The following is a 10,000-nucleotide window of genomic DNA, read 5'->3' as shown; positions in this document are numbered from 1 at the left end:
GTGTTTTTTCCAAGTTTCTCATTGAACCTCTCAGGGAAAATCTAATCTTCTCTAACTTGATGTAGTGGAACACATCTTTGATCCATCTACTGTTGGTAGGTGGCGATACACGTTTCCATTTCAACAGTATTAGCCGTCTAGCTAAAAGAAAGGTGAAAGACATAATTCTATTAAGATACGGGGGTGGGGGGTGGGGGGGTGTTAGTCCTAGGAGGAATGCCAAACAGGGCCGTAAGAGGATCAGGTGGAACGTCCACACCAGATATATCCCCAAAGGATTTAAAAATGTCTGTCCAGAATTCAAATAAGCGAGGGCAGGTCCAAAACATGTGAAGCAGGTCTGCAGGTGATGGTCCGCAATGGTTATATGTGCCACTTATACCAGCAAATATCCTTGCTAGTCTAGCATTAGTATAATGAATGTGATGTAAGATCTTACATTGTATAAGACTATGTCTAGCACACATTGAGGCAGTGTGAACTAGCCCCAGCACAGTGTCCCACATCCCATCCGTCAGCTCCACACCCAAATCCTGCTCCCAAGCAACTTTAAGATGGTTATGAGTCTCGGACTTAATGGAATCTATTTCAGTATATATAATTAAAATTAGGCTGTTTGCATTGGAGTTCAAAGAGAGAATGGAATCAATTTCAGAATAAGTAGGATGGTTTGGAAATTCTGGAAATTTGCCCTTGTAAGAAATGTCTAACCTGGAAATAACGAAATAGATTAGATCTAGGCAAACTGAATCTTTCAGACAGGTCTGAAAATGATGATAAAGTCCTTTTGCTGTACAGATCTTCGACAGTTTTGATTCCCTTGTTAAACCAGGTTTGGAAGGTGAGGGCAATGCGTGATGGTTTAAACAAGTGGTTACAACATATTGGGGAATGAGAGGATGGTCTGTTAAGACCAAAGTGCCTCCTGAATTGCGTCCAAATCTTGATAGTGTGTGTAACAGTGGGCATACAGCTGACAACAGAGACAAGCGATAAGCCTGGACATATTAAAGAATAAAGAGACTGCTGGGAAGAGGACATCTCCATTTAAGAAAATTTTGAAGGGCCATCCCACCTTTTGACTTAGGCCATTACAGATACGCTTTCTTAATGTGCCGTGGGTTGTTTCCCCATAGAAAGGAGGATATAGTCTGGTCTAATTTTGTGAAGAAGCTTTTCCTAATAAATACTGGGATATAATGGAAGAGGTATAAGAATTTGGGTAGGACAACCATTTTGATAAGGTTAATACGGCCAGCCAGCGATAGGGGCAGAGTGGACCAGCGGCTAAAATCTTCTCTACAACATTCTAATTTTCGTAGGAACAGATGAAATTTTCCTTGAAAATATGAGGGAATGATTTAGTGATGAAAATGCCCAAGTATTTAAACCCACTATCCCGCCATTTAAAAGGAAAAAGTGAATGAGACATTCTTGTGGCAATTGGGCTTATAGGAAAAAGTTGGCTTTTCTGAAGATTGTTTATATCCTGAAACTCTGCCAAACTGCTCCAGTATAGACATAATAATTGGAATGGAAGAGGTTGGATTAGATATATACAAGAGTAAGTCATCCACGTACAAGGACACTTTTTGGGTGTTCTCACCTCTCCCAATACCCTCAAACCCTGCTTCACTACGAAGCCAAATAGCTAAGGGTTCAATGGCAATTGCAAATAGCAGTGGGGATAGAGGGTAACCTTGTTTCATGCCACGTTTGAGAGGAAAGAAAGGTGAGTGTAAGTCATTGGTGATAACTGAAGCTACAGAGGCTGAATATAAAAATTTGATCCACAAAATAAAATCTTTCCTAAACCCCATTTTTCCCGGAACAAAGAAAAGGTAAGTCCGCTCTACCCTATCGAAGGCCTTTTCTGCATCCAACAAAAGGACAAATTCGGGGGATTCAGAGCTTGGTGTATGAATTATATCAAGCAATCGCCTTGTGTCAAAGAAAGAATGCCTTCCTTGGATAAAGCCTGTTTGGTCAGTCGATATCAGGCCTGGGACCACTTTTCGGAGATGGTTAGAAAGGACTTTGGTTAAAATCTTTTGGTCCACATTCAGAAGTGTGATTGGTCTCCTGATACTACAAAGAAGTGGGTCCTTATCCTTCTTAAGCAACAAGGAAACAAAAGCTTTGTATAGTGTTTCTGGAAGCCTACCATTCAAAAATGATTTGTTATTCATGCATTGTAATTCATGGCAGATAAGGTGGGAAAATGCTTTATAAAATCCCACTGTATATCCATCATGCCTGAGGGACTTTCCATTTTGCATGGATTTTATGGCTTCTTGGATCTCAAGAAGTGAAATTGGTCCGCCAAGGCTGCCGGAAAGCGTTTTATCTAGCACAGGGTAACATATATTGTCAAGAGGATTGCTGTGGTCCCAAATATTTGGGGGACATTCAGAAGAGTAAAGATCAGAATAGAAGTTTAGAAAAGTATTATTTATATCTTGTGTCTGAAAGAGCAACACCAGTGGATGATTTTATTTTAGTTATTCACCTAGAAACTGCAGCTGAATGAGCTTGGTATGCAATTTACTCGCTTTGTCCCCTGACTCAAAAATATGTTGTCTAGATTTGAGCAGAAGTAATTCAGCCTTACTGGTTGATAATAAATCAAACTCAGCCTGGAGGTGAAGGCATCTATTATACAGAGCAGAGGTTGGAGCTGTTGCATACTGATTGTCTTAACTGTAAAATTTCATCAGAGATCTCACACAGTTTGACTGCCTCTGACTTTGTAGCATGTGAAATATAAGAGATTATCTGACCCCGTAGGCAGGCTTTAAATGTTTCGCACACGGTGGACTGAGAGACAATGTTTTTCTTATTAATTTCAAAAATGAATCCAATTTGAGAGGTAAGAAACTCCTTAAAAGTATTATCGGACAGCATTGGGGAATTAAAGCGCCACTGCCTTGAGGGAGCATAGCTTCTAGAAAAGTTGATCTCCATAGAGGTAGGGGCATGGTCCGATATAACAATACTGTGGTACTTACATGACTTAACCTTTGATAAAAGTCTATCATCCACAAGAAAAAAAATTATCCGCGAGTATGTCTGGTGTGGGTGGGAAAAGAATGAGTATGCTTTTGTTGATGGGAAGGTGAACCTCTAGGGGGGTCAGATAAGCCCAGCTGCTCAGCATGGGAGGCCGTAACCTTAACAGAGCCAGAAAGGGACTGCGTGTTTAGTAGATGACCGATCAAGAGTAGTGTCTTGGACCATGTTACCCCCCCCCCCCGCCCATAATTAAAAAACTGTTGTCGGGACCTGGTAATGTAGAAAAGAATTGGAAATAAATTGACTGTCGTCCCAATTAAGCACATATACACAGGCAAGGACTACAGGGGTGTTTTGGATGAGACCTGGTACAATAACATAGCGGCCATTGGGGTCAGCAGTTGAGCTGAGTAGTTGAAAAGCAATGTTTTTCCGAATTAAAATTGCAGTGCCCCTGGCTCTACCATTAAATTTGGAGTAGAATAAATGCTCAACCCATCCCCTTTTGAGCCTTGGAACCTCGGAGGTGTATAGGTGTGTCTTTTGAAGAAAAGCTATCTCAGCCTTCAAATGTTGTAAGTGGGACATTATTCTGTTTAATTTAGTGACCTTGTTTAAACCCTTGACATTCCAGGAGACAAAGCAGATACTACCCTGAGTAATGTTTAAATTAGCCATTTTGGATGTGGAGGAAGTAATGTTCAGTATATTGTGGGTTGCAACCAAAGCCATAGAGTAGCTACACACACGTGAGGAAGAAGCGAACAAAAGAGTAAATAACAATAAATTTAAAAAAAATACTCTACCCCCGGTCCCACCCACCCACCCCAAGTGCCTTCCCAATTAAGGCATCTTGAACCCAAAACCCCGTCACAACAAACGCTTGTGCAGGTAACACGTTTTTTCTGTCATGAAACTAACATACTAACTCCACTGAACAATTGACAAAAGTAGCTTGAGTTTAAATGTAAACCCTCGTAGCACCAGTCAGTCCTGTTCTCAAGTGAGAGGAAAAATGAATAGTTAACGACATACCACTAACACAATCTGAATAAAACAAAAGCAGCCACCTTTGTAAGTAGCAAGTATTGAAAATTAAGCATAAAATAAATGAAAACCCAAAAAAAAGTTTACAAGCTGCTACAAAAAATGGCGTGGGCCGCGTCAACAGAGGCCCACCATTTCTAAAATGGCAAGACACAAAGCAAATCGCACAGTAAGTCGTGTTCTCCAATGAGAAGAAGAATAATTAAAATATGCCCTATGTGGCCCACAAACGAAATAAAGGCAGCCACTGACTGAATAGGATTTTTTTTAAAGTTACACCAAGAAGTGCTGCGACAGATTAACATGAGCGTCCCAAAATTATACAATAGATAGAAGGGGGGGGGGGTTCCCCACGCAGTGCACACAGACAAAGCCAAGCTACGCCTCTCTCCTTAGGTAGGCTACATTGTCTGCTGTCCGGTCGCAGGTTGAATTGTGGTCCGGGAGAAGAGAAGCGCCGCGTCGGGATTATCGAAAGTGTGGACCGATCCCTGCCAAGTAAACCGTAGTTGGGCAGGATGGACCAGACCAAAGTTCACGCCGGCTTGGTGGAGTAGTGTCCTTAAACTCCGCTCTGCGTCGGGCCACCGCTGCAGAACAGTCCGGGAAAATACTGTAGCGAATTCGGGGGACAACGCAACCACAGGAACTGCCGCGGCCGGGAAGCGAACCCGTATCGCCCGCACCGCAAGCGACATCGCTAACTGCTCGACTAAAGGGTCAGACCCGCCAGCCAGCGTGTCTACTTATCCACGCACGTTACACTACCCCCCCTCCTTCGGGAAGCCTTCACACCTCAGGGCGTATACGCTTCCGATGGCCTTACGGTCGCTCCATCCCACTTCTGACACCAATGTAGCGAATTCGGGGGACAACACAACCACAGGAACTGCCGCGGCCGGGAAGCGAACCCGTATCGCCCGGAACCGCAGGAGACATCGCTAACCGCTCGACTAAAGGGTCAGACCCGCCAGCCAGCGGCCAACGTGTCTACTTATCCATGCACGTTGCAATATAGATCCGTTCCCCCTTGTAGGACGTCTGTCCACGTTCACGGGATGCGCGGAGCGTCAGCTCCTCCGTCTGGTAATAGCGCAGCCGCACCAGCATGGCTCTCGGGAGGTTTGCCTCCTGGGGGCGGTTTGGCTGCGACGGTGCGATGTGCTCCGTCTATAACCGGCGTGTTGGCGAGAGTTTCCTCGCCCAGGATTTCCTTCAGGAAGGGGCCCATGAAGGCAGTCGGGCTGGTGCCCTCTTCGCCCTCCGGTAAGCCAGCCACACGTAGTATGCTCGTTCTGTCGACGGGAGCGACTTTCGTGGTCATCCACTGCGGCTTCGAGCTCGACGTTGGTCCGCAGCCAGGGCGGCACAGCGCGTCTCCAGCTCCGACAGCCTGTCCGTAACTTCAGCTTGGGAGGTTTCCAGGGCAGCCATTTTATTCGCGCAGTCAGCCACTGATGTTTGTATAGTGAAGCTGCTGTGGAACGAACTTCTCCGACTATTTCTCCGCACATAGTTCGAGCTGTTGCACGAAACTCGGCCGTAATCTCCGCCTGTGGCGCTTTCACCTCTGTGCGGACGGCGGTGATCCTTTCGTCCCGAGTGTTCAGCTCCGCCATTTTACCTGCTATTCGGCTAGCTAGCAGAGAGCTATCGGTCGGCTTTGTTGACTTGCTGTTTCCCACGCGGTTCTTATTTCTTCCGGACATTAAGAATTAATTAGTAGCGAATTACAGCAACGATGTGCACAGTTTCGAGAATTCAATCGTTGTATTTGTAGGAAATATATGAAAGTTCAGCGGAGAGACTTCCGGACACGTCCTCACTCGGTCATGTCAAAACCGGAAGTCGTATATAGCGGGTCCCCCCCCCCGGAAACCGTCAGTGGTGTTGATAAACGTGCTCAACAAATGAGCGGAATATCAAGATAGATGTAGGAAGATCTGTCATTATATATATATATGTATATATGTATATGTATATATATATATATATATATATATATATATATATATATATATATATATATATGGGGCTGTGGTGTTGTGTACAGGAGGAATTGCTGGTGCTTCTTCTTTGAAGTAGCGTATTTTTATGTTTATTTTGTCTAAGGACAGGATGTTGTGTTGCTGTAAAGCCCCTTGAGGCAAATTTGTAATTTGTGATACTGGGCTATACAAATAAAAGTGACTTGACTTGACCTTTTTCCTTTGATGCCCTAATTTTGTTTTTGTTTCTTATTCATAAATTTATTTATATTCTGCTTATGACGGGTTATTGATGAGGTAAGTTTATGTACGGCACTAAAAGATTTAAATAATGTCAGCCTTGAAGAATTTGAAGAATGACACTAAAACACACACACACACACACATACATAAATATCAGGTGTTTTGCTATGCGTACTGATCTGCTTCTATTTGCCTCTAATCCATCAGAGAGGGGGGGGCGTCATTCTGCCGAAACCAACCCTTCTCTCTCTCTCTCTCCCTCTCTCTCCTCACTCTCTCTCTCTCTCACACACACACAAACACACACACACGTAAAGATACACAAGCAGAGACACACACAGGTGAGCACAAGGTGAGACAAAATGAAAAGGTTTTCTTGTTTTCTATCTGACAGTAGAGTGACTGACACATCAGGTAGCGCTAATGACCTCACCCAATTTACTGCTGGCGAGAGAGAGCGTGCGTGCGTGTGTGTGTGTGTGTGTGTGTGTGTGTGTGTGTGTGTGTGTGTGTGTGTGTGTGTGTGTGTGTGTGTGTGTGTGTGTGTGTGTGTGTGTGGAATGTCTCCTCTGCGTCTGGAGGTTTGCAGTCAGTTATTTTAAATTCTGAACAAGCGCTGACTCTCCCTGACTTACCCGGTAGCACCAGAGAGAGAGTGAGACAGACAGAAAGAAAGACAGACAGACAGACAGACAGCGAGAGAGACAGACAGACAGACAGACAGACAGACAGACAGACAGACAGAGAGAGAGAGAGAGACAGAGAGAGAGACAGACAGAAAGGAAGACAGACAGACAGACAGCGAGAGAGACAGACAGACAGACAGACAGACAGAGAGACAGACAGCGAGAGAGACAGACAGACAGACAGACAGACAGACAGACAGACAGACAGACACAAAGAAGCCCAAGACCCCCCCCCCGCACACACACACACACACACTCAAGCCCACAGAGACTTATAAATATACATGCACACACACAGATAGTCGTCCTAACCATCTTACTGCTTTAGATAAAATAGAATAAAGTAAATAAAGATAATGATATTCATTCCTCTTCAGCCGCTTCTCCGGGGTCGGGTCGCGGTGGCAGCAAGCTAAGTAGGGCACTCCAGACGCCCCTCTCCCCAGCAATGCCCTCCAGCTCCTCCTGGGGCATCCAGAGGGGTTCCCAGGCCAGATTGGACATGTAGTCCCTCCAGCGAGTTCTGGGTCTACCCCGGGGTCTCCTCCCAGTTGGCCATGCCCGGTAAATCGCCAAAGGAAGGCGCCCAGGAGGCATCCTGATCAGATGCCCGAACCACCTCAACTGGCTCCTTTCGACACGAAGGAGCAGCGGCTCTACTTCGAGCTCCCTCCGAATGTCCGAGCTCCTCACCCTATCTCTAATGCTACGTTCAGACCAAAGGCGGCGAGGATTTTTTTGGGCGGCGCGAATGCACGCAGAGTCAACGGGAGGAGGCGAATGGGCGGAATAATTCGCGGCGAAATTACGGGCGGCGCGACTTGGGCGAATCGAGCGACGAACGCGCCTTCGCGGGAGTTCAAAAATGTCCAACTCGGGCGAAGATTGGCGATAGCCAATCACCTTCAAGTAGGGTTAGAACCTGCCTTCGTGTTGGGAAAGAATACACGCCCCCTACCCAGAATTCCGGTGAAATTCGCCAAGCTGGGCACGTCTCCGGTTTATGCTATGAACCCAAACCGAACGCTGACGCCGGTTTCGGCGGCGCAAGTTGATATTGTAGCGAGTTCGGGGGACAACGCAACCACAGAAAGTGCCGCGGCGCGAACCCGTGTCGCCCGCACCGCAGGAGGTATCGCTAACCGCGCGACTAAAGGGTCAGACCCGCCAGCCTGCGGCCAGCGTGTCTTCTTATCCATGCACTTTACACTACCCCCCTTCCTTCGTGTGTGGTATTTGTTGTGTGCGGTCTAGCAAACTTGCTAGCAGCGTTGGTGTAACTAGACTGCTTGTTGTGACGTCAACACAGCGAATTCGCGTTCTGTTCGAACACACCTGGCGGAGCTGGCGGCCAAACTCTGGCGAACAAAGCGGCGCCAACTCTCTCGCCGCCTTTGGTCTGAACGTAGCATAAAAGGCTGAGCCCAGACACCCTACAGAGGAAACTCATTTCGGCCGCTTGTGTCCGCGATCTCACCCTTTCGGTCACCACCCAAAGCTCATGACCATAGGTGAGGGTTGGAACGAAGGTTGACTGTTAAATGGAGAGCTTTGCCTTCCGGCTCGGCTCCTTCTTCACCACAACGGTCCGGTACAACATCCGCATTACTGCTGATGCTGCACCAATCCGCCTGTCAATCTCCCGCTCCATCCTACCCTCACTCGTGAACAAGACCCCGAGATACTTGAACTCCTTCACTTGAGGCAATAACTCATCCCCAGCCTGGAGGGAGCAATCCACCATTCTCCGGTAGAGAACCATGGTCTCAGACTTGTAGGTGCTGACTCTCATCCCGGCCATTTCACACTCAGCTGTAAACCGCCCCAGTGCGCGCTGGAGGTCGCGTTCTGATGAAACCAACAAAACCACATCATCTGCGAAGAGCAGAGATGCAATTCTGAGGTTCGCAAAACGGACACACTCCTCACCTTGGCTGCGCCTTGAGATAGAGATCCTGTCCATGAATATCACAAACAAAAATGGAGACAAGGGACAACCTTGGCGGAGTCCGACACCCACCGAAAATGTGTTTGCCTTTGTGCCAAGAATGCGGGCACAGCTCTCACTTTGGTTGTACAAGGACCGGATGGCTTGTAGCAACTGCCCCGGTACCCCATACTCCCGCGGTACCCCCCCCCCCACAGAGTACCCCGGGGTACACGGTCGTATGTCTTCTCCAAGTCCACAAAACACATGTAGACTGGCTGGTCAAACTCCCCTCAGCACTTCCGCAAGGGTAAAGAGTTGGTCCGTTGTTCCAGGGCCAGGACGGAATCCGCATTGTTCCTCCTGGATTCGAGGTTCGACAATCGGTCGGAGCCTCCTTTCCAGCACTCTAGAGTAGACTTTCCCAGAGAGGCTGAGCAATGTGATGCCCCAATAATTGGAGCACACCATCTGGTCCCCCTTTTTAAATATGGGATCCACCACCTCAGTCTGCCACTCCACAGGTACTGTCCCCGCCCTCCACGCGACACTGAAGAGGCGTGTCAACCAAGACAACCCAATAATGTCCAGAGCCTTCAGCGTCTCAGAGCGAATTTCCCACCCGGCGCCTTACCACCGAGGAGCTTTTTAACTACCTCAGAGACCTGTGCCAGGGATATGGGTGGGGCTTTCCCTGAGTCTTCAGACTCTACCTCCTCCACTGAGGACGTGTTAGCCGGGTTCAGGAGATATATATCTGATATATATCTGATATATATCTGTTATATGTCTGTTTGTTGTGTGTGTGGGCATTTGTATATATTTTCTATATTTTATTTCATTTTATTTTCATTCTATTTTATTTGGTTCTCTGTACCATCTATGTGAAGTTAAATTCCTAGTGCATGTAACGCACATAGTGCACAATTTCTGATTCTGATAAAACTCTTTATTTTATTTTATATAGAATTCATTTAACCAAGTAGTTAATCTGGGTTATAATTCCTTCTACCAGTTGCAACATCCTGTGGAGATTCAAATCTCAATTACACTAAAGACCCAGCCAACGCAGCAGCAGCAAGTCAGAAAATAGTCCT

The sequence above is a fragment of the Lampris incognitus genome, chromosome 18, assembly GCF_029633865.1.
Source record: "Lampris incognitus isolate fLamInc1 chromosome 18, fLamInc1.hap2, whole genome shotgun sequence".
NCBI lineage: Eukaryota > Metazoa > Chordata > Actinopteri > Lampriformes > Lampridae > Lampris > Lampris incognitus.
This window is presented reverse-complemented; position numbering follows the sequence as displayed.